Source organism: Cyprinus carpio, chromosome A18 (assembly GCF_018340385.1).
Source record: "Cyprinus carpio isolate SPL01 chromosome A18, ASM1834038v1, whole genome shotgun sequence".
Lineage (NCBI taxonomy): Eukaryota > Metazoa > Chordata > Actinopteri > Cypriniformes > Cyprinidae > Cyprinus > Cyprinus carpio.
In genome coordinates, this window is record NC_056589.1 from 25,078,378 (window position 1) to 25,103,027 (window position 24,650).

Sequence of the window (24,650 nt, forward strand, 5' to 3'; positions counted from 1 at the left end):
TGTTACCCAGGGTTCTGTTTTGGGCCCGCTTCTTTTCATTATTTTTTCATTACTCCCTCTTGGTTATATTTTGAGGAAACATGGTATTCATTTTCATTGTTATGCAGATGACACCCAACTTTACCTGTCTGTCAAACCCACTGGTTCTTTTTCTCCACCATCTTTGTCCAGTTGTTCAGCTGAAATTAAAGATTGGCTTTCAGCTAACTTCCTGAAGTTAAATTGAAACAACACTAAGGCCCTACTTGTTGGCACTAGATCTGTGTTGTCTAAATCTAATTGTTTTTCCTTCTACATTGACAATAATGCAATCTGCCCTTCCTCTCAAGTTAAAAGTTTGGGTGTTATCATGGATAGCACACTGTCTTTTCAATCTCATATCAATAATATCAGACTGCATATTTTCACTTGTGAATATCAACCGTCTCCGTCCATTTCTCTCAACCAATAATACAGCAGTTCTTGTTCATGCACTAGTCACCTCACGTATAGACAACTGTAATGCCCTTCTCACTGGTGTTCCCTCTAAATTGCTACGTAAGCTCCAGTTGGTTCAGAATTCTGCAGCTTGTGTTCTTTCTAGAACACCCTCTACTGAGCACATTTCTCCAGTTCTTTAGCAATTGCACTGGCTTCCAGTAAAGTATCGAGTTGAAAACAAGATCTTGCTACTTACTGTACTTCATAATCTTGCACCCCAATACCTTACTCAACTTCTTCATGTTTATACCCCTTCATGTCTCTCAGATCCTCATCTTCAATTTCTCTTGTGGTTCCTTGGATTCAACTAACTACCATGGGTGCCAGATCTTTTAGCTATGCTGCCCCCTGCCTATGGAACTCCCTTTAGCATGGACTATGCTAAAGATTTTTTTTATATGTTGTGCCCTGTGTATGTGGATCTCTTTTTAGTGTGGTATGTTATAAAATGTTTTAAACAAAAAACTATGATAAGAAAAAAAATGTTATTATTCCAATGTCTGATTTTTTTTCTGTAATAACAAAATTTTTTGTTATAATTTTTGGTTTTTGTTAAATTTAGAACTGATGTTAAGAAACCAAAATTATTAATTTCCCTGTTCATTTTCTGTAAGGAAACCATAAAATTATTAATTCCCCTGATTTGTTTTTTAGTTGTTTTTTTTTTGAGGTTTTTAGTTTGTAGGAATATTACAACATTTCAGTATTTGATTTTAAGGACTAAAACCAGTTGAGTACTGTGCTTCCGAGTAATTACTGTGCTATACTCCGGAGTAATGATGATGGGATTACAATCTCTTTTCTCTGAAGCATGTCTAATATTTAGATGCAGATATATTTGCAGTGTTTCTTGATTGGACTTTCCATATTGATTTGTTTTTCATGTCAGATGGGATTTTAGCAGTGCATGAACCACCAGCTGTTATGTTTTGTCAGTAAGGTTTAAATCCACAATGAAGGTCCACCAGGCAGTCAGAAGATTTGCACACAATGAGAAATGTAGCTTTCATTACAGAAATCGACAGCATAAATGAGGTGAAGTTTTGTGACACCAACAGACATTTCTATCCAGACAGAATTAGATTTCTCAGAGGATGGCTGAGTTAACTGCAGAAAGTAGGTAATTTGTTATTTACACCGACATGTTCGATTCAGACAGGATTGAATTGACAAAATATATCTGTGAAACATGACTTTACTGACCTGAGGGAACTAGTTTCAATAGGGCTATAGTTTCTTTCAGAAAGAGTTTTTCCATACATAAAGACATGGAGCATGTTGATACAGTGTTTGAATGATATTACAGATCTGCAGCGAGAGAAAACAACAGCCACATCTAAGAGTTGTTTCTCTGTCTGTCTGTGTGTTTGGGCTTTTGTGGTTTCTTCTCTTATAACACACCTTGAATGCAGTGTGTGTGTGTGTGTGTGTGTGTGAGAGAGAGAGAGAGAGAGAGAGAGAGAGAGAGAGAGAGAGAGAGAGAGACTGCAGCAATCGCCTGACCCTGCATAAGTTCATTATACTGGTATAGATTGTTTCCACTGCAGTGATCTGGACTAGTGTGTCTGTAAATGCATGTTTATTAATACATCATGGGCCAATAACAATAACAGTGTGTTTAACTAGTTTGTCTTCCTCTCTTCATTTCTTCATTCCTTCTTAACTACTTTTTTTTCTCAGAAAAGCTGCATCTTTAAATTTCTTCATCCTTCCTCCCTTTGTTCCTTCCTTCCTTCCCTCCTTCCAACATTTCTTCCTTCTCAGAAAAGTGGCATCTTTAAATTCCTTTCTTCCATCCTTCCTTTCTTGTTTCCAACCTTCTTTCTTGCTTCCTACCTTCCTTCCATCCTTCTCAGAAAAGTTTTCTTTCTTTCTTTCTTCCTTCCTTCCTTTTCAGAAAAGCTGCATCTTTAAATTCCTTCCTTCCTTACTCCCACCCTTCCCTGTTTCGTTTCTTTCTTCCCTCCTTCTTTCTCAGAAAAGCAGCATATTTAAATACCATCCTCCCTTCCTTCCTTCCTTCCTTAAAGGTGTCTTCAAATTCCTTCCTTCCTTCCTTCCTTCCTTCATCCCACTTTTAAAGCACTAAACACATTTTGGCTCTTGCTGTGATCAGTGTCCCAGTGGTTCTCAACCAGGGGTCCTGGACCCACTAGGGGGCCTCATCCAACTTCCAAGAAGGCTGCAGGGTGACTTGATTTAATTAAAATTAATATATTGTTAATACAGCTCCTATTAATTTTATTAATATGTAAAAGTTACGTTATTAATAAACTAAAACTATAAAAATTTAAAGTGTTAAAAACACATCAAAAGAAATTATTTTTCCCCATCAATAACTATTGTTTCAAATGAAAATTGTTGACGACCCCTGCACAAAAACAAAACTAGAGAAAAAATGATATATTATTCATTGACGAGGCAGTCTGTAGAGCATATTCACATCTTACAAGTTCATATCCATCAGGCACTCAATCGGTGCTTTCTCTAGTGTATAGACATCCTGGCTGATATATTGTATCAATACTGTTTCCAAGCAGTCTGAATACACTATCATTTAATCAACCAATCACACGTCCTGTCTCAGACATCAAAGTAAGAGAGAGAAAAGTATACCTAGCACTCTGGTTTCCCTCCGACCAATCACATCAAGCAGGAGGCGGGGCTTAATGTAGTTGCAGTCGTATCTTTTCTGGTCAGTGAGCATGCTGCAGTCGACTGCATAGTGTGTGTGTCTGTGTTGTCAGAACATAGATTCGTTTCATCACTGCTCTCTATGTGACACACACCATCAGCATGAACAAATGCGTGTGAATGAATAAACGTGAGCTTTTTTCTTACTGGCTCAACCCTAAATTGTCTCCCCCCTCCCCTCCTCAAAACTACCGCCACATCTCCCCCTCTTCCTCCTTTTCTCCTCCCTCTCCCCCTCACATTCCCACCCCGTCACCGCATCCAGCAAAATCACCCCTTCATCACACGCTAGCGTGTGTGCGCGCATGTTAGAGAGAGAGTGTGAGCGGGCAGCACTACGGCGAGACGTGAGTGTGTGGAGAGAGAGAGGACGAGGAGGAGAAGACCAGGCGATAGGTGAGAGGGCATGTGGTGGATGAGTGTGTGATGAGAGGAGATGGGGGGAGCGCTCGGACGGAGAGACGGCAGAGAGCGGAGGAACAGGAAGCCGCACAAGGACGCCAAGAAGTCCAAAATCAACAGTAAGGTATCCCGTTCTCTCTCTGACACTTCTCTATGTGTCTGTATCTCCTTGTCTGTCTTGTTTAGATTGTGTATGTGTGTGTGTGTTGCATTGCATTCCATCAGTGTGTGTACGTGGCTTTATAGCAGAGTAACTTCCCTTTGAATGTGTTAGACAGTTTGGTACAGGGACAGAGAGACAGAACTGGCTGCAGGATTTTTTTTCTGCTGTCATTGTTCATCTAATGGTCAAATTTTTTTTCCAAAAAGCTGTGATGTAACTCTGGGTCAGGTGTAAATTCATACACAGTTTTGATTGCATACTGTGTGAAATAGAACTGTTTGCTCATCATTTTTAAGTCATTCTTACATTTTTTACATCCTATTCAGTACAATTAATTGAGATAATCTTGCCAATTTTTTGTAAAATAAATAATTTCAATAAGTTAGCTCCAACACTGGTACCAAGTTACCAGGTGTGCATTGATCAGTGAAAATCTCCACAAGAACCATACAAATCCACACAATTTGCAAATAAATAAATATTACAAAATAAATAAATAAATAAAATAATATCAATTTGAAAATTAATAATTATTACAATTTGAATAAAAAAAAATATTACAATGTAAATAAATAAACTAATATGATATATCAGCCAGTATTGGATATTTAATTGTGCATGCTTATTTCTCTTATTTTTCCTTTTAGATTTGCATAACTAATTTTTTCACTCTTAAATGTAACATTTAGCAAATCTCAAATTAAATATCCATTTTTTTGTACATTGTAATATTGTGATGCCTAAATTTACTTGCTGCATCTAAGATTTATTTTAGTTTTTAGAATTTAGTTTTAGTTTTTTGTTTAGTATTTATTAAGACAAAATACAGTTTAATATTCATTATTTATCACTGTATCACTAAATATCACAATTTATCATTAGCCATAACCTGAAAATAAGTATCAGCTTGCTCTCAATATTAGTTTTTATCTCTTTTTTTTTTTTCAATTTTACAAATTTTGTGTTACTTTTGTATTATTTATATACTATTATAGTATTTATTAATATTAGCTTTTATTTTTATATTTTCTTTTAATTTTTTTTTTCATTAATCTTAGTTTCACTTTTGGTAATTTGTACCATCGCACACCACTGACGTCCAAAAAAATACTATGGAAGTCATTGGTGGCCATTAACTGTTCGTATACCAACATTTTTCAACTGAAGAAAGTCATACAAGTTTGGAACAAGTGGAGGGTGAGTAAATGATGACAGAATTTTCATTCTGGAAGTGAACTTATCCTTTAAAAATTAGAAATGTTTTCTTGACAAACTAGCTAAAACAATTTATCCTGTAAGTTTTTCATGTAAAATACAGCTTCTTTTAGTGAATGAAAATCATTTTTAATAGTTTTAGTTATTATTAGCTACACTGCAGCTTATTGTTTTGTCTCTTTTATCAGCATGTGTTCAGTGTAGCATAGAATGTCAAGACAGCAGTGGAGCTCCAGTGTAAGTGTGTGTGAGTGTTTAAGGTGTGAACAAGAATGATTCAAGCGTTAAAGTTTAGCATCAAGCATTTTCAGCTGTTTTTCGTTCTTGCTTGTTCTTCCTTTGAATGCCATGCCCGGAATTCTGATTGTGTGTGGTACCTGCGTGTGGATTTGACAGCGTGTCTTGACGAAGATGACACTGGCTGTGATGCGTAATCTCTTGATCCTGTGAAATGACTGATGGGAGATTTAACGAGGCATCGGAGTGGCAGCCGCTTGTGCGACGGCACGATCAGACAGAATGTGGAGGTGTAGTCAGTAACAGAGATGACAGATTTGGGAAAACAGTATTGGAATGTTTGGGAGACTCTTTCCTTTAGGGACTTGTGAGAGCACACGAGGTGAATGTGTGCTTCTTCCCACTCTTTTTATACTGTCGATTTCATCCAGTACCAACAGACCACCTTTACACCTCATATTAGCTTGGATTTTGGGTGATTGGATTACATTCTGGACCTGAAAAAAAGAACATTATTTGAAATAGAAATCTTTTGTAACATTATACTAATGTCTGTCACTGTTGATCAATTGAATGCGTCTTTGAATAAAGAATGATTAATGATTAATTTCTTAAATAAAAAAGTTAAATCTTGATTTCCCCAAACTATTGAATATTAGTGTATATATCTGTCATTTGTTTTAATGTTCCTGAAAATTATATAGTTTATGTCTATAATTATCTGACATTATTATGTCTATAATTACCAACATACTGTATGCTATGATGGCAGTTTATAAAGATTTAAAGGACTAAAATCATGTACAACTAACAAGCAAGAGTTCATCTGACATTGTTGTGATCTCTTCTGAAACTCTTGAAGAGACATTACTAGGGTGTTTATTTGGAGAAGCAGTTGCTTTAGGCAAATATCTCCGTTTGAGCTTATTTTAATTTAATTTATAAAAATGAGATCTGTTTAATACCTCAGTTGTTTTTCTAATATGCTACTTTTTTACAGGAAGCACTTGAAACTGTAGCGTAATGTACTGTATATGTCTGTATATATATGCATGTCTTGGTGTGATAGCAAGCACTATATTCACTCCACATGAGAGAGTGAGTTACTGTAAAACTAACAGAACATGAACTAGTTTGCTCCATATTTGCCAGCTCTGGCCTCTTCCAGTGATGTTCTACTGTATATGTTGCTGTGTAATGTAGCCTACTGTATAGTTTGTGAAATGTATGTTAATGCTGATTAGGTTTGAACCAAACTTGCTTTGAGTTCTCTATTGTTTTCAAATGCGGTGTCTTTGCGGTGGTTAAACATTAAAGGTGTCATATGATGCGATTTCAAATTTTCCTTTCTCTTTGGAGTGTTACAAGCTCTTGGTGAATAAAGAAGATCTGTAAAGTTGCAAAGACTAAAGTCTCAAATCGAAAGAGATATTCTTTATAAAAGTTGAGACTCGTCCCCGCCCCCTGAAACGGCTCGTTCTAACACGCCCCCACATAACTACGTCAGTATGTGGTAAGATTTACATAACACCGCCCGGATGTTCACGCAAAGACAGAAGGCATACCTTTTATTCTCGTTGTAGTATTGTTGTTGCCACCGCCGCCATGTCGTATAGTCGCTGTGTGTTTCACTGTGAAAGCGAAACTACTTTTTGGCCTTCCAAAAGAGGATGATATCCGTTTTGTCATGCCTAAAGCTGATCCGTGCTGGTTGCTGAGGAAATACATCAACTTTGCACTGTGGATCTCCGAATGGGCTTTCACCGTGGACGAAGTGGCGTCCAGCCCGGTGTCGTCACATGTGGTTGCCGCAAGCCCAAGGTATGCTCCTTCGCAGTATCCATTCGGCCAATCACAACGCGCTGGATAGCTGGCCAACCACAGCACACCTCACTTTTCAGAGAGATGAGACATGTTAAAATTGACGCATTTCAGAAGGCGGGGCATAGAGGAGAAACAATAATGTACAGTATGTGGAAAATAATGTGTTTTTTAACCTTAAACCGCATGAACACATTTCATTACACCAAATACACAAAATAATGTTATTTTTAGCAGCATTATATGACCCCTTTAAAGGTTGCTGGTTTGGGCCCTTGAATGAGACAATTAACCTCAGGTTACTCTAGGAGGACTGACCCTGTTATACGCCACTTTTAATGAAATCATCTACTAAATGACTATTTGTGTATTTTTGAGGGAGGTTTTTGAAATGCATGTCAGGTTTTCAAGAGAGGGTACATACTAATATTATATATTAAAGGTTATAAAGTGGAAGAAATAGTTGTATTCAGTGGTTAAATTCTGTTTAATACTTTTGAAGTGCTTTTAAAATACCATGCATGTGAGTTTGGAGAGAGAGCATAGAGCTGTGAATAGCGTCCCATCCACTGAGCTGTCCCGGGACTCTTTTATCGGTTCTGCCCAGAGGCTGACCATTACACGACCTAATTAAACCAGAGTGAGGTCCAGTACAGCCACAGAGTACTTACACATCAGCTGCACACACACACAGGGCTTTATTTCATCAGAAGTATTTAACCGTTTAGAATCACTCATGCACTGGTACACACTGATATACTGGATTCAAAACAGTTCATTTATCATTATACAGCTTATACATCTGCAGTGTTTAAAGGAAAATACTTCATATATTAATTATTAAATTACAGCTGAATATGAGCAGCACTAAACATTCGGTGCTCATAATAACTGTTGTTTGTCAATCGCTTAAGGTCTATTGGAACAAACTGGCATCTTAAATTGGCAGCTATTACTTTTAAATGAAATAAAATAATAAATAAAGTTATGCAACTTATACACAGGAGCCTTTTCATGCAGCAAAAGGAATCTGTCCATCTATCAATCTCAGTCTATCCATCCATCCATCCATCATTCTTTTGTTTTATCTGTCATTCCGTTTATCCATCCATCCATTTATTGTTCTATCCATCCATGGTTCCATTAATTCATCCATCTATCATTCTAACAGTTTATCTGTTGTTCTGTCTATCCATTCATCCATCCATCCATCCATCCCTCAGTCTGTCCATCCATCCATCCATCCATGGTTCTGTCAATCCCTCCATCATTCTAACGTTTTGTCTGTCATTCCCTGTCTGTTTATCCATCCATCCCTCAGTCCGTCCATCCATCCATCCATGATTCTGTCAATCCCTCCATCATTCTAACATTTTATCTGTCATTCCCACTGTCTGTTTATCCATCCATCCATCATTCTATCATTTTATCTGTCATTCCGTCCATCTATCCATCCATCCATCCATCCATCCACCCTTCCATCCATTCTGTCATTTTTTTCTGTTGTTCTGTCAATCTGTGACTTTCTAGTTCTGTCTGCTGTTCCACATATATCCATGTTATGTTCATTAGACGGTAATAAATAAGAGTTATTTTCATAATTGCTATTTTTGAGATGGCCCAGGCCTTCAAAATGATGGTTGTGTAATTCAATGTTCTCAGACTGCTCATATGTCTTTTGTGAAACAGATGGATATGATCCAGTGGACACGACATGTATTCTGTTTTATCTTTCTGTTTACTTTAAAGCATGGCATTTTTGGTGCACACAACTAGAATTGTTCAATGATGTTAATATGACATCGAAACAGCAGGCATGATGTACAGGATGCATTATTAATCAGATACCTAAAATCAGACCACCATAACATACGGTACAAGGATGTGCTTTTTTCCTTATGGCTGCTCATATATCTTCTGGCATGAATACATCTGTCTTTTTCTCTTTCAGACTGCAAGAACTGATGTGTTGTAAGCCTCACTACTATGAATTAATGTCATGCAGGGTGTGTTGAGGGTAACTGGAGGAAACAGCAGTTATTTATGCATTAGGAACTTTTGCACTGTTGTTTTGTCATGTGTTTTACAAAATGTTATATTAGGCCGAAAGACTTTGAATATAGTTTGCAAAGTGTATGGGCTAGTTTGATGATACTTTTATGGTATTTTCTGAAGTTTGAAACCGGTTCCCATTGAAAATGGTGATCAGTACTTCTTTTTTTTTTTACGGAGGAAAGTACGTCATAGAGGTTTGGAACAACATGTGGTTGAGTAAATGATGATAAAATGTTAATTTTCAGGTGAACTATCCCTTTTAACATCAGCCTAGTAGTCGTTTATTAAATTGACTGAAACCGATACATAAGAGCACCATCTTTCTTTCTCTGTGCAGCAGTCAGAGGTTAATGGGCCAGTTGTTCATCCATAAACTGCACCTATGAGAGTTTAAACTACTCTTCTTCTCATCTGTGGACAGAGAGACAGATTATATGGAGTCTGAGAAAGAGATTGTAAGTTTGTCACCATTTTTTGTTACCAAGAGGACTCACTCCTGAAGTCCCATTAAGACAAATGGATTTCTCAAGGAGCCGTCTGTCAGGCGTGAAGTGCTGGAAAGCGGAGCAATAACTCAACACTAACTCACTGTGGAATGGGGAACTGACATCTAACCGCTAGCCTGCCAATCTCTCGGGTCAGTATAACGGACAGCACATATGCCATTTACACGACACATTAACACCAGTGTGCCGGCGGTCCGTTTCGTTATACACGGCATTAGAACAAATGACATGCATTATGAGCAGTGCTAAATGCATCATGGGAAGACTTGGGTGTTTTTTGGATGCCATCAGATGTATAAGCAGATTTGGGACGCATTGTTATGAAATGTGCCGGCAGTGATGGGTGCTTTATGAGTATTGATGGGAATGTTATGCTAATGCTGGGAATTTTACAAATAGTAGTGGGTTATGTTATAGGCGATGTGTAATGTGCTGTGTTTCCATTTTTGGATATGTTATGAGTTCTGCAGGCTATATTAAGAAATATGAGGTATTGTGGGCTGTGTTATATTTTCACAGTGAGTACATTTAAGGTCACATTAGTTGTATAATGGGTAAAATGAGTTTGAAATAGGAAATGTGTGGAATATTGTCCATAGTGCTGGATATATATTTATGTAAATTATAGGAAGCAAATGGGGTTCTGTAGGATATTTATCTGACATGGGTCATTAGAGATTTATGATTATGAATACTGTGGAAAGTAATTTATTAGATATATTATGGACATTTATAATAGTATTCATATATTATACTATGGATAACATATCCATATGTATACATAATGAATCTTATGATGTGCATGTGCGGATCATTAACAGTCATAATAGATATAATATGGGGAAAGTGTAATTTCATTTTTTCTAAAATGTATGGAATGTTGTGTTGGATAAACACTAGGCAAAGCGAAGTATATTATGAGAAATTTATGGAATAATTTGGATTGCGTTGGATATACATATATATAATATACAGTTAAATTACGGGATCATGTAGTGAGTTCATAAAATGAATAGCCCTTACTTTTTCTGTATTATCAAAGTATTCTGAAAACTGAGGATAGTAATATGATTAGATGCATTATAGGTATTAATGCCCGTAAATAAAATAACTTGCATTAACAGAGTGGTCTAATATAATGGATGTACAGATGAAATACTATATATTATGAGAATTGGGAATTTTATGGACAGGATTAGGTACACTGTTATAAAGACTGAGGACTGTAAGTTTTTTTTTTTTTTTTTTTTTTTGAAAAATACGTTTTTGAAAGAAGTCTCTTCTGCTCATCAGTGCTGCATTTTGATCAAAAATACAATAAAATCAGTAATGTTGTTGTCACAAACCAGGGTAGAGACGGGAGGTTAGTAAAATAATGAGGTTTATTGAACAGTCTGAATTTAGAGTGAATGGCAGGTGAGAATATTGGCAGTGGCAACAGTCCAGAGAGAATTCCCAATAGTGGATATTAGATTGTGATTTCGGAGTATGGACTAGGGATCCAGGAGACTGGGGAGACAATGAGGGAAACCACAAGAGGATCGTTAGAGTTTCTGGAGGTAAAACAGACACAGGTTAGTGTAGCAAGAGTCTGGTACTGTTCAGTGTCGTGAACGGTAGACCGGAAGCCAAAGTACTGAAGTGCAGGTGGCTTTATACTGGGAAGTATAAATGAGTGCAGGTGCAGGTGATCAGTACTCTGGTGGCTGGGATCGGGTGTGATTGAGAACAGGTGATGGTGAGGATGGAGGTGTCTGTGATGGTGATGTATCCCTGACAGTTGTGAAATATTATTACAGTTTAGAATTTTTTTTATTCCATTTAAATATATTTTTAAATGTAATTAATTTCTGTGATGCAAAGCTGAATTTTCAGCGTCATTACTCCAGTCTTCAGTGTCACATGATCCTTCAGAAATCATTCTAATATACTGATTTGTTGCTCAAGAAGCATTTTTATTATGATCTTTTCTTTGATAAATAGAAAGTTCATAACAGCATTCTGTTTGGAATATAATTTAATTAAAAATGTCTTTACTAACATTTTTTATCAATTTAATGCTTCCTTGCTGAATAAAGATTTTTTTTGGGGCGGAGGTTGGTCTTACTAACCCCAGCTTTTGAACGTTATTGGATAAGGTGAGGCATATAATGGGAAATGTAGGAAATATTATGGACAGTGTTCAATATACTGTATATCGGTAGGATGATGTTTATGGGAGGTGTAGGGAATGTTTTTGGCTAAGATGATTTATGTTATGTGGGGAGTTTGATGGGATGTGCTGGATATATTTGGAGGAAAGGCGAGTGTATTGTGGGAGTGTGTGGTGTATTTTGGACTGTGCCATGCTCTGCTTGTTGGGGCTATCAGAGGCACATGGATGGCAACGCTGACTCAAGCTTTTCTCTTTCTGTGGGTCTGTTCGTGATCTGATGATGGAAGGCATTCCTTGCATTCCTTTACACACATACACACACACAGACAGACTCACAAACATTATTAATTCACTCACTCACACGCGCACACACAATATTCATGTGTTTGTGTATATTGAATGCTGAAGTCAGCAGTATGTGGAGTGACTGCGCTCAGCTTTATGACTGCAGTGAATAAGTTCATATTTAAAAATCACATCAATGCCACGCCTGAGAGAATAACCAGACCCTGTGTACATAGCCCTGTTTTCATTGTCATTACACTGTAAACCTGTGGAAACGCAGTCATCTTACGTTCATCGCCTTACACTCAGAAAATAAAACAAACACAGGAGTTAGCGTTTTGAGCCATTCATAACTGTGAAGTTACATTTCCTTTTGCTGGTTTGGGAATGAATAAGCACATGTTGCATTATGGCTAATGTAGTCATAATGTATTACACAACATGAGTTATGGTTATAGGTTAAAAGAGTAGTTCATTCAAATATAAAAATATACAAAACAATTTACTCACCCTTGGGTTATTCAAGATGTAGATTCGTTTGTTTCTTCATCAGAACAGATTCAGAGAATTAAAGGGATCATAAAGGATGCTTGTGGCGTGGATGATACAGAAGAGCATACGCAGCATACGGTGATATGGAGAGACACACAGGAGACTGTTGACAAAGGAATTGTTGAATAAAGTTGTTATTTTTGTTTTCTTCGCTTACAAAAAGTTTTCCCGTCACTTCATATAACCCAGATTGCACATCTGATGGCAGATGGAGTATTCTGACGATGACTTTCATACCTTTTATGGACCTTGACACTGCTATTTACTTAGCAGTCTATGGAACAGTCACAGGCCTCCAGGTTTTCATCCAAAATACCTTAAATTGTGTTCCGAATACGAACGGAGCTTTTACGGGTTTGGAACAACATGGGGGTAAGTGATTAATGACAAAATTTTCATTTTAGGGTGGAGTATCCCTTTAACATCTTCTAAAGTGAAAATCTGTATGTTTGTAAGAAGCAATACCTTCATTTAAGCCATTTGTAACCATCACTTAATCCATAATAAAACTTCCTCCAGTGAAAAAGTCCATTCCTGGTTGACATATTAAACTGTTTTGGACTGTTTTTGCTAGTAAACGGTGCTTGATCTGTGCATATTTATCTCCAGATTCAGGTCGAGATGATTTTTTCACTAGCGAAAGCAATATAATGGATAGAGGACACATATTTTAGCTGGAAGCAAAAGTTTGAAGTTAAAAATGTCTTAATAATTGTTTTGTTTATTACAATACACAGCTTTTCACTTGACAAGACAATAATTGATGGACTGGAGTGATGTGGATTAGTTGTGGATTATTGTGATGCTTTTATCAGCTGTTTGAACTCTTATTCTGACGGCACCCATTCACTGCAGAGGATCCTTTATGGAGCAAGTGATCTAATGCTTAATTTCTTCAAATCTTTTTCAGTGTAGACGAGCAATGTGAGTCACTTTGGATAAAAACGTTACAAAATTCCATGTTACTTGTGATTTCTTTGAAGGTATTTGTGAAATTAACTAGCAAATTCTGAGTGAAGTAATTGTAGTAAATCCTACACCAAATGTGTTTCAGTGTATTTGGCAACGTGTGTGTGTGTGTGTGTGTGTTTGGGAGGGGCTGGTGTGGTCATTCAGAGTGTGTGTGTCTCTCAGTGGTCAGTCAGCAGCAGTATGTCGTGTGCTGTGCCAGAGCGATGGGGATCTCTAACATTATGCCGAGGGTAGAAAAAGAGAAAACCACCCGCCATCCAGCCATCGAGGTCAGAATGTCACGTCAAGTCATTCTTTCTTAGTTTTTCTTGTAGTAGAAGCTGCATACACACCTGTTCTGAAAATAACAACTCTGACTTCAGGCTAGACATCAAGAGGGACATGAAAACACAACTGATAGTGTCATAGAGGTGTTTCAGCTCCAGTAGTTTAATTACAGATAGCAGTCGTAGCTGATTAAGTTTGATTATTGTGTGAGGTTTGGCTGCATGTGTTTAAGTGCGTCTGCTTCAGAAGTCAAGCAGTCTCACACTTAGTATCAGTTGTTTTGGTTCAGGCTGCTTTTCTGGATTGCTTCAAGGGATAGTTCACACAAAAATAAAAAATAAAAATCTGTCATCATTTACTCATCCTCATGTTTTTTCAAGAATGTATGATTTTCCTTTTTGTTTTGTTTGGAAAAAAATACAAATGTTGTCATGTTTCTTGTACCACATTTGAGTATTATGACTATTATAGTTGTTTTTTCAAATATTTTAAAGTGGTTTTTGTTTTTTCCATTTTCATTTTAAAATTAAAGTTTTAGTAATTTAATTTTGTTAGACATTTCTATTAGTTATTTTTAAAGGTCTATATAGATTTATTATTTTTTTTATTTTTTTTGAGACATTCCTAATGAAAATGAGAAATGTTCCTTTAGCAACCAGCTGAATTAAAAAAAGGGTGTTTCATATTTAATTTTATTTCTGTTAACATTTATTTTGTTTCAAGTAACAAAAGTGTGTTTTTTTTTTTCTTTGTTTTTTTTGCTGAGGATTGACTGGTCACTATATGTCTTCAATGTATTGAGTGAAGCAATTCTCCTTTTGTGTTATGTACGAGAAGGAAATAAATTCCATTTACAGGTGAACTATCACTTTAACATAATTAGAGAGAGATTAGCCTTTAATGAGCCAAGAGACTCAATCTATTCAGGGTTTTTGGGTTTCTGAGTATATATTCTCATTAGAATAGTGTATTAGAAAGCAAATCTAGCTTGTTAATAAACCTGGCATTGTATGTTATGAATATTGTTGGCTCTGTGATGAATTGCTTATGCTCTTCATTTGTAAGTCACTTTGGATAAAAGTATCTGCTAAATGAATATTAATGGTATCAAGCTTTGTTGTCAAGAAGTAAAATGGCAAGTTGTTTCTGTCATTTTCTGTTTAAATGAACTCAAACCTCCACTGTAATTTAATTGCTTGTTTCAGCTGAAACATTTATCTCTGTTTGCGTAACTCTGCTTTAGTGTATTTGTGTATGTCAACACATGACAGTATGCTGCTTCATATGTCACATGACTAACAGAGGCAGACAAAGAGAACACCGCTCATGACAAAGGCTTCTGTGACAGCAGCACGTGTAACATGCAGTGTTCATGTGGATTTGAATGGGACTCTTTTACTCCTACTCTCAGCATGTGTGCATGTACAGTATGGGATTGTTTTCACTGATGATAAAAAAAAAAAAAATTGTGAAAATTGCATCTTTGACCATCATTACGGCCTAGATGTATTTTTGAACAGTAATGCTCGTTTGAGAGAAGTAACAATGGGTCGCATTCACTAATAACTGCATATATTTGTGCACAGAAATGAGTTCACGCAGCTCATTTGGAAAACAATATATAAAGTAAAGTAAATATTCTACTTTTTGCTATGTAATTATATGTCTTTGTGTGTAGCTTGTGGTCGGTTAAATTTTTTTACATTTGTTTGAAAAAATTGTCTTATGCTTAACAAAGCTGCCTTTTTTTAATCAAAAATATATTAAAAACAGTAATATTATTAGTTATTATTATTATTATTTTTTTTACCATTTTAATATATTTAAAAATGTAATTAATTTCTGTGATGCAAAGCTAAATTTTCAGCATCATTACTCCAGTCTTCAGTGTCACATGATCCTTCAGAAATCATTCTAATATACTGATTTGCCGCTCAAGAAACATTTCTTATTATTAGAATTTTTTTTTTCATACTGCTTCATGTTTTTTGTGAAAACAGTGCTACATCTTTTTTCAGGATTCTTTGATATAGAGAAGTTTAAAAGAACAACAATTATTTGAAATCTTTTTGTAACATTATAAATGTATTTTGAACAATTTAATACATCCTTTTATTTATATATGGTTTTAAAATGACAATATACCGTTTAATTATAAAAATGCACAAAGTTTCCTGTTAGAGTTAGAGAATGGAAAATGTCCCCGTTTCAGATAGCGAAGTGGACGTGTGAGAAAGACTCAGTGAGTGTAAAGCTCATTACAGCAGCAGCACAAGAGCTGTTAAGGTGAGTGATGTGTTGCTGTTAGGTAACCCTAGCAACGCAACTCATCTTTTGAAAATTAAGAGGAGCTAAATTATGGTCATGAATCAAGAATGTCTGCGCACATGCGTGTAGTTTTCTTTTTTTCTTTTTTTTTTTTTTTTTTTTTTTTTTTTTTTTTTTTTTTTTTCTATATGTAAAAAAAAAAAAAAAAAAAAAAAAAAAAAGAACACTGACACATAAAATGCATCACATTTGTCCATGAGAAGTTAATGTGTAATTTGTTATTTATGAATCTGGCTGTTAAATCATAACGCCCCAAAGGAACACACACAACACGTTAACCTATGAGGTTAATTACAAACTCATTCAAACTGTGTTTCTAAACTCTCTGTAATATGTATATGACCTTACATGCATTTGACGTAAGCTCAATGAATTCTTCAGGTAATTTGGTGTGGTGTACAGTATTAGCACTTTTGTCTACAGGGTCAGTGCTTGCGTTATCATAATAGTAAACAGCTAACAAATGTGGTTGCATGCTCATAATTGCATTTCGTCATGTACACTATTGTTCAACAGAAAGAAGAAAGAAATTGTCCACCAAAAATGAAAATTTGCTGATTAATTACCTACCCTCAATCCATTCAAGATGTAGATGAGTTTGTTTTTTCGTCAGAACAGATTTGGAGAAATGTAGCATTACATCACTTGCTCATGCATTTCTAAAAAAAATAAATTGGTGGATGTAAGAGGACAACAGCGAATGTGCTTATTCACTGGAGGAAGCATTATTATGGATTATTGACTCTTTTTTTTTTTTTTTTTTTTACCAGAATCGACAGTTTATCGACAGTTGTTTCCTACAGATACGTACTGTAGTTTTTTTCACTTCACAAGACATTAATTGATGGACTAGAGTTGTGTGGGTTACTTATGGATTTTAGTGATGTTTTTTTTTTTCTGACGGCACCCATTCACTGCAGAGGATCTGTTGGTGTGCAAGTGATGGAATGCTAATTTTTTCGAATGTGTTCTGATAAATACACAAAATCAGCTAAATCTTGGATGGCCTCAGCAAATATTCATTTTTGGGTGAACTATTATACTTTAATACTTCTGTACCATAGGGATGCATTCAATTTATCAAATGTGACAGTAAATACTTTTACATTGTTACAACAACAACAAAAAAAATGTTATTTCAAATATATTTTCCTATCCTTGTTCTGTGCTTTTCCTGTTCTTTCCATTCTTTTCATCATGATCCCTCACATCCATTTTCCCTGTTCTGTCACTTCTTCTTCTCTCTCTCATGTATGGCTCTATCATGTTCCTGCATATTTCATACCGACACACATATAAACCCCAAAACAGTGGGTTAGGCTCTTAAATAATATAAAATAGACCTCTGCCTTAAAGCGGCCTCTTTTCCTATGATAGCAGGGTTTATAGAGAGGGAGTGCTGCTCTGAATATGACTTCTGTGTGGGTCACTTAGTTTAGTGGTGTGGCAAAAATCGCCCTGCGGGCACTGACACTGCCCTAACCCAGATTCAGTGGTATGCATAGTACAACACAGCCGGGCTCTGGGGGAAGGGAACTACATCTGTACACTCTGGCATAGCTTGCATTCGTAGTGTTATGCACTAATGCGCTGTGGGAGATGAGTGTTCACTGACTAGCGACGTGAATGTAGTACATTTATGTTTTGGGATGGCCCTTTCAGTACAAGACGCTGTGCCAATTATCAGTTTTTGTGAAACTTTGAAAAGCAGATATTGGCAGAATTTTAGGTTCACTGGACAGCAGAATGTTGTTTACTAATTATTGTTGTTGTTTTTATCTGCAGGGGGCGCAACTGAGTGCATCACTCTGTTTTCTGTTTTATAAAAAAAATTTTTTGTTGATTTAGGAATTTTTACTGTATAAAGTCAGATTCTGAATGATTATTTTTTGGTTTCTGAAGTATAAAGTCAGATTTTGAATGATTATAGTAATCATAACATATATTCTTTTTTAGACTCAATTACACACATATATTGTAAACATAAACTTATTTTTGGATGTGATTAATCGTGATTAATATTTGATAGCCCTAATATATATACATATATATATATATATATATATATATATATATATATATATATAATATATATATATATATATATATATAATTTTTTTTTTTTTTTTCCCCAATGAAATGACTTTAAATGGAAATATATATATAGTCATTCTGTTTCTGTGTTCAGGTTAAACAGAATGTAATGTACTTATACACAAACATGTGGTCTTCCACTATCTTTGGCACAAACATTTGGTGTGTCTCTGGAAGCTCCAGATGTTCAAATCGCTTCTTGGAAGCTAATGAGATTTAATTACCCTTCATTTAATATCTGCTGGTGGTTTATCCCTTCGCTTTTGCCATTAACATCTTTCAGTCAGATTTCTTGACTAATGGCTCCCCTTAAGATGATCAGGTTAAACCAAAGTTTTCAGCGTTCTTCCATTTGCAGTCATTTTACAACATACAATTACATTCACATTACTATCTAATTTCTCTTCCTTGCGTTAATATACAAATTCCTTGAGATGTGAAATGAGACTATTGTAGTGTTGGTTTACTTGTCATAAAGTTAAGATTGTATTCTGTGTCTACTTAATCATCTGTTTAGTATAATTATATCATAGAAGCGCAGCAGATATCACAGAAGTTAGTGATCTCATCATGCCGTTTGCATGTGTGATATGTCCTGAAATGTAAATGCTGTATATTGTGGTGTAATAATGTCTGAATGATCATATTTAAGTGAACATGCATTAACATTGTCACATTATTCTTCAGTTTGGAAACTTATCATTTTCTTTGAGGCTCAATTTTCCCAAGTTGAGTTGAGTGAATTATGAATAACGGCAGAAGCAAATTGTTGTTTATCATAATGAGCTGTAATTGTGGATGTTGACTGTAGTTTTGTTTATACATTATGTGTACTGCTGATGAAGAATAGCGTTAATGCTTGCCAGAAATGCTTGTCTCTTTATTTTGATGCAATAGTGCTAAATCACTTGCCGTTTTGTGTTGGGAAGTACGAAAGAAAAAATAAATATTAAAATTCCTAACACATCTACAGTACTTTATTTTGCCTTTAAACAGAATTTAAATGTTTCCTGAACATCCATATTATAATAATGATTTTCATATTCATGAGCAGGAACTGACTTTGAAGACTCAGAATAAAGGTTCTTGTTCGTTGTTGTGCATTATAGGTTCAGCAAAGAATCCTATTCTTATCCACCATTTTTCACTGTATAGGGAATATTATGTAGGCAATACTGTTCTTAGGAATTTAAAAAGTTCTTAATGTAAAAATATTCAATGTTTTTTTTTTAATTGTCTTAAGATGTAATCTGTTAACAGAGGAAATTAAAGCCTCTTGAGTTCTTTAAAGCACCTTTAGATAAACCAAAAGCAAAAAATTCCGGAATCAAAAAATATTTTGTTGAACTTAATATTGTCTTATGGCATCACATTGTAAACTTACTGTAAACTGTAAACTTACTACTGGTTGCAAGTTTGAAGGTAAACTGGTAAAAACATAATTACACATCTTGCTTTTAACATTGATAATAAGAAATGTTTCCTAAGCAGCAAATCAGCATTTCAGAATGATTTCTGAAGAATCATGTAGCACTGAAGACTGGAGGAATGATGCTGAAAATTCAGCTTTCATCACAGGAATAAATGACATTTTAAAATACATTCAAATAGAAAACAGTTATTTTAAATTGTAATAATATTTCACAAATTTACTGTTTCTGCTCAAATAAATGAAGCTTTGGTGAGCACAAGAGATGTCCTTCAAAACCATTAAAAAAACTTACAGAACCCAAACATTTGAATGGTACTGAATATTTGTATTATCTTAGTCTTTATTTAATCTGACGTATCTATAAATGAATATCTTATTGCTGTTGTTTCGTCTGTTGTACTGCACTGTTTGAAGCAGTAATAGAAAAGCCCTCACATGGTTGTCAGCAGCAGTCTCTCTCATATTAGTCACAGCCCTATATTCTCTTTAGATCTGAAATCTGAGTTCATCTGCTCATGCCTAAGGGACGGTGCTGTACACATGCTCTGAATGCCAGCATGTGGCCTGGCATTGTAAATCCTGAATGGGTGAGATCCCAGTTTTGAAATGATGCCATGGCTTGGATGGTGATCCTCACATCTGGAGATCATCTCGAGCTTCCATTCAGTCCAAAAGAACCAGTGTCAGAACAGTCCAGTCCAGTATCTGCACAGATACAGCCATATACTGTAGATGGGCATAGAAAATTGAGAAAATTATCCAAACAAAAGCATTGCATTTATGTTCTCAAATGGTCTTGATTTTGTTTATTTTTTACTAAATGTATTTGGATTGTAGGTCAGATAGCAGTTGGTTTCATTAAACCAATGCAGTTAATTGTGTCTGTTTGCAATGGCAAAAACAAAAAAAAAAATACAAATTAATAAATAAAAACCCTGCACGATTCAGCAATGAACTTGTGTCTGTTTGCAATGGCAAAAACAAAACATGATGGGAATTTGAGTTTGGAGCACTCGAGAGTTAAATGATGCCCACTTTCCCAATTCAACTGCAGCTGCAAACACATTGATGTTTGTTTGTGCTGAAATGTTAAGCAATAGCTTCATTTTGTAGTCCTGAAACGTTCATTGATTTTACAGTTTTGCCTCTTGTTGTTTGTAAAAATGTTTCCCTGCAGTTTACTCGAGGGCTGCTGTTGTATTACAGATTCCAGTCTGATGTATTTCATCATTTCATTGTGTTACACTCAACAATATTTATCTACATAATGGAGGAGTTGCTTCGTTGATGCAACAGAGCGGCCAGCTGTTAAGGTGTGTGTGCGTGTGTGTGTGTGTGCTTTCTCTGAGCAGTAGATGGCCCATATATGTCACATCTGTTCCAGACTGGTCAAGAGCTCTCCAGAGACAACTGCTTGACTGCATGTTGGATATGTGTCAATATATCACTTCGTAAATATAATTGATTAAAAAAGTAAAACTTTAACATATGACCTCCATGATTTACACTAATTATCTTATTAATGCACGTCAATAAAGAAGTCAGAATTCATTTTTGTGGTAATCAAATTTTTGCCACAAATGCTGTCGAATCGGTGTAATCCAAAAATTAACCAGGCATTACATATGCTGCAATAGAATAGTGCAAAACATTGAGAAATATTTTTACAATTTAAAATAACAGTTTTACTATTTTACCATATTTTAAAATGTAATTTATTCCTGTGATCAAAGCTGAATTTTCAGCATCATTACTCAGCATCAGTGTCACATGATCCTTCAGAAATCATTCCGATATACTGATTTGCTGCTCGAGAAACATTTCTTATTATCATTAGCATTTGAAACCATTGTGCTGCTCGGTATTTTTGTGGAACCTGTGGTACATATTTTTTTTTCAGGATTCTATGATGAATAGAAAGTTCAAACAGCATTTATTTAAAAATAGAGATCTTTTGCAACATAATAATTGTCTTTACTGTCACTTTTGATGAATTTAATACATCCTTGTTTCGTTCCAAAAAATATTACAGACTCTAAACTTTTTAATGGTTGTGGATGTAAAAAAGACGCAACCATTGTGTCACCTTGGGTTTTTATTATTGCTAGTAAAAACACTGGAATAAGTAGCTGGTAAAACACAAACCCATCATGCAGACTTGTAACTTTCATTATCCATAATATCGTTCAACCACTGTTAAGATATGAGCAATCCAGCTAACGTAATTGAGTCAGGTTTCAGTGCAAGCGAAGCAGTATTTGTACTCTAGCTGAAAATCTGTGGAAATTTTATTCAGTATGTGGGGGAAAAAAGAGAAAGACCGAGAGAAACTGAGAGCTGTAATATTATATTATGATTTGTTCTTCTCATAGCTGAAAAGCTGTTTGGTTTTCCACCATCCAATGAGATTATGTGCATCAAATAACCACTTGAGGTTTTACACTCAACTCGCACACAAACACACAACTCTCTCTCTATCTCTCTCTCTCTCTCTCTGCCAACAATTCTTTTGTATTACATCTCCATAACAACAGCCTGAGTGGCTGAGAGCAAGAGAGGACAGAGAGAGTGAGTTTCTAATATTCACCGCATGGAAAGGCGGAGCTGCGGAGAGCATGTGTGAGTGTGTGTGTGTGAGACGGAGGTGCTCAGATGGTAGTGTGCCGGGGTGGAATCAGGGCGGTGTGATGACTTGAAGCACATCAGAGTAGATGAAGGAGATCAGCTAACACCACACATGGTGAGAAACCCACGCCTTTTACTGGTTTTTGGCAGGGGACAGGTGTGTGAGAAAGAGAGAGAGAGTGTTTGTGTGTGTGTGTGCACGTGTGAGAGTGTCTGTGTGTTTGGCCAGCTTCGATCTTCTGAGGGTTTTATGTAACAGGCTGCAAGACCAGAGATGGTAAGACAGAGCTACACTAATGTCATGCTATATGTTGTGCTTAGCGGCATATGCTGGACTTCGAAAGGAGAAGACAATGTCTTTGCATTTGTGTTTTTTAGACTTAGAAAAATAAGTTTCAGAATAATTTAATATTTATTTATTTATTTATTGCTTAAATAGCATTTTGAGTTCTGGTATAGCATTTACATTGCACTATGAACACCAGACCAATACTTAAACACTATAATATTTTTGTTTGTTTAAATTAGCTTACTATTTTTTTAAGTCTCAAAAATTTTGAAAAGCTTTTAAATGTTACAATTCTCCAATATTATAACTGTAGTAATACACTGTTTTTGTTGTTAATATTAACAGTTGTTTACTATTATTATTAAAACACTGAAAAAAAATTGGTGAAACAATTTTCACTCAGAAATATTTACAAAGAAATGGAAAATTACACGTTAAATTAAAACATGGAATTTTACGGGATAATTAATTTATTGTAAAACATACTCCAATTATTGTTTTATTTGCAACTTCAAAAAAAAAAAAAAAAATTACAGTGTTGGCACCTTTTTTTTACCATTAGTCTAGAGATCAGAAAATTAATTTTTCTTTTCTTTTTTTTTTTTTTTTAGCTTCAGTTGTGACCAAAAATGACTTTGCCTGAGTGGGTTATTGGTTTACTCTGTAATTAACATGTTTAAATTAACATACTATTTCTTGAAACCACATCAAAGTCTCATCAGTTTTATGATGATAAGTTTTTAATTGTTGCATTAAATATATATTATAACTGTACCTTGTTTTTGTTACTATTATCTGTTAACTGACTATTATTGTTAATAGGCACCTTCTTTTTTGGACCATTAGTTAAGAAGCCAATAAAAACAGACTCAGTCACAGATAATCATTTCAGGTTTATTAAGATTCAGAAGGTGACTTTGTCTGTGTGTGTTGTTTATTCTGTTTAGTCCATCCATGTCCACTAGTTTGACCCATTCAGACTTGATTTGAGGAACGGATATGAACGGTGAAGGCAGGTATTGTCATTTAAACAGTACTCTGTCAGTCATAGTGATGTGGAGGCACTGCTTCCTCTCACATAGCTTTTTAATTGAAATTTGCCAGTAACTCACAACCACATTCATGACGTGTACAGTCCTTCACGGAAAGAAAAGATGATATTTTGATTTTTTTTTTTCAGTCTATACAATAAAAGTCAATGGGGTCCAGTGTTGTTTGGACCCCAGTATTCTTCAAAACATCTTCTGTTGTGCATTTGAGCTGTAAAGTTATTTAAATTCTCCTTTTAACAGAGAAAGTCTTGTGGTATTGCATTGCATTGTCTTGCCTCAAGGCACTGTTGTGCCACAGATGTTATGATTGAGCATCTATCAGAAACTCTCGGCCAGAAGATCACTTTAATGGTACTTGTTAGCCAGTCCTTTCCTTTGTTTCCATTCTTACATGATAATGGTTGTGTGACAGGTCATGAAAATATACTGGATTTTTGGGTGAATGCTATCATTTGATTTCAAAGTAGACTCCGTCTTGTGGAAATGTTAAGTGGATTTCGAAATATTGTGTTATATGATATTAACCTGTTACCTGTCACCCCGTCCCGTATACGGGACGCCTACGTTTACTTCACTAAATCCTTATCTAATCATGACAAAACTATATATCGTTGAAAGGTCAGACTCCTAAATAGATATTTTTACATGTTAAAAAATATGTAGGAAAAGTTAATAGATTCATTTATGACAAGAGTTCCACCCTCAAAAATCTTCATAACAGGAGTTTCTGGTCAAAAAAAAGTCTTCTTCGTTGCCTTTTTTTCTGTCACACTTTAGAAATAATTGATTATCAAACTTAAAATCTCAAAATTCATCCTTTTTGAAAAAAAACCCATTTTTAAAATCAGTCATTGCATTACCACAAAAATGGTCCTTCAATATCTGTTATAAAAAGTGTTCATGAATTTATGAAAAATTTAGTTTGGAAAGTGCACTTTCAAAGTCATCTCTATGTTCAAAAATGTGAGTGACAGTTAAGGGGTTAAGCAGTAAACTGTGGATCAGGATTGCAGCATCAACAGATTT

The 24,650-nt window shown here is 35.3% G+C and overlaps 1 protein-coding gene across 1 annotated transcript in view; it reads left to right on the forward strand.

The window, feature by feature from the left end:
• LOC109108892 (SH3 and multiple ankyrin repeat domains protein 3-like) overlaps positions 1-24,650 on the forward strand; it is a 225,644-nt gene that overhangs the window by 93,635 nt on the left and 107,359 nt on the right.